We start from the raw sequence: 2,565 nt of genomic DNA, 5'->3' as shown, positions 1-2,565 counted from the left end.
ACCTATCTGGTGTATGTGACAATACAACATATAACATATGACACCTATCTGGTGTATGTGACAATACAACATATAACACCTATCTGGTGTATGTGACAATACAACATATAACATATAACACCTATCTGGTGTATGTGACAATACAACATATAACACCTATCTGGTGTATGTGACAATATAACATATAACACCTATCTGGTGTATGTGACAATACAACATATAACATATAACACCTATCTGGTGTATGTGACAATATAACATATAACATATAACACCTATCTGGTGTATGTGACAATACAACATATAACACCTATCTGGTGTATGTGACAATATAACATATAACACCTATCTGGTGTATGTGACAATATAACATATAACACCTATCTGGTGTATGTGACAATACAACATATAACACCTATCTGGTGTATGTGACAATATAACATATAACATAGGACACCTATCTGGTGTATGTGACAATACAACATATAACACCTATCTGGTGTATGTGACAATACAACATATAACATATAACACCTATCTGGTGTATGTGACAATACAACATATAACATATAACACCTATCTGGTGTATGTGACAATACAACATATAACACCTATCTGGTGTATGTGACAATACAACATATAACATATAACACCTATCTGGTGTATGTGACAATACAACATATAACATATAACACCTATCTGGTGTATGTGACAATACAACATATAACACCTATCTGGTGTATGTGACAATACAACATATAACATTAGACACCTATCTGGTGTATGTGACAATACAACATATAACATATAACACCTATCTGGTGTATGTGACAATATAACATATAACATATAACACCTATCTGGTGTATGTGACAATACAACATATAACACCTATCTAGTGTATGTGACAATATAACTATCTGGTGTATGTGACAATATAACATATAACACCTATCTGGTGTATGTGACAATACAACATATAACACCTATCTGGTGTATGTGACAATATATAACATAGGACATATCTGGTGTATGTGACAATACAACATATAACACCTATCTGGTGTATGTGACAATACAACATATAACATATAACACCTATCTGGTGTATGTGACAATATATAACACCTATCTGGTGTATGTGACAATACAACATATAACCTATCTAGTGTATGTGACAATATATAACATATAACACCTATCTGGTGTATGTGACAATACAACATATAACATATACCTATCTGGTGTATGTGACAATATAACATATAACACCTATCATGGTGTATGTGACAATATAACATATGACACCTATCTGGTGTATGTGACAATATAACATATAACACCTATCTGGTGTAACAATATAACCTATCTGGTGTATGTGACAATACAACATATAACATATAACCTATCTGGTGTATGTGACAATATAACATATAACACCTATCTGGTGTATGTGACAATATAACATATAACATATAACACCTATCTAGTGTATGTGACAATATAACATATAACATATAACACCTATCTGGTGTATGGACAATACTCTTACCTATCTGGTGTATGTGACAATATAACATATAACATATGACACCTGTCTGGTGTATGTGACAATATAAACATGCTTACCTATCTGGTGTATGTGACAATACAACATATAACATATAACACCTATCTGGTGTATGTGACAATATAACATATAACACCTATCTGGTGTATGTGACAATATAACATATAACACCTATCTGGTGTATGTGACAATATAACATATAACATATAACACCTATCTGGTGTATGTGACAATACAAATATAACATATAACACCTATCTGGTGTATGTGACAATACAACATATAACATATAACACCTATCTGGTGTATGTGACAATATAACATATAACACCTATCTGGTGTATGTGACAATATAACATATAACACCTATCTGGTGTATGTGACAATATAACATATAACATATAACACCTATCTGGTGTATGTGACAATATAACATATAACATATAACACCTATCTGGTGTATGTGACAATACAACATATAACACCTATCTGGTGTATGTGACAATACAACATATAACATATAACACCTATCTGGTGTATGTGACAATATAACATATAACATATAACACCTATCTGGTGTATGTGACAATATATAACATATAACACCTATCTGGTGTATGTGACAATATGTGACAATATAACATATAACATATAACACCTATCTGGTGTATGTGACAATATAACATATAACATATAACACCTATCTGGTGTATGTGACAATATAACATATAACATAGGACACCTATCTGGTGTATGTGACAATATAACATATAACACACCTATCTGGTGTATGTGACAATATAACATATAACATATAACACCTATCTGGTGTATGTGACAATACAACATATAACATATAACACCTATCTGGTGTATGTGACAATATAAACACCTATCTGGTGTATGTGACAATACAACATATAACACCTATCTGGTGTATGTGACAATATAACATATAACATATGTAACACCTATCTATCTGGTGTATGTGACAA

The sequence above is a fragment of the Oncorhynchus keta genome, unplaced genomic scaffold, assembly GCF_023373465.1.
Source record: "Oncorhynchus keta strain PuntledgeMale-10-30-2019 unplaced genomic scaffold, Oket_V2 Un_contig_20252_pilon_pilon, whole genome shotgun sequence".
NCBI classification, from domain to species: Eukaryota; Metazoa; Chordata; class Actinopteri; order Salmoniformes; family Salmonidae; genus Oncorhynchus; species Oncorhynchus keta.
Note: the sequence above shows the minus strand (reverse complement) of the source record.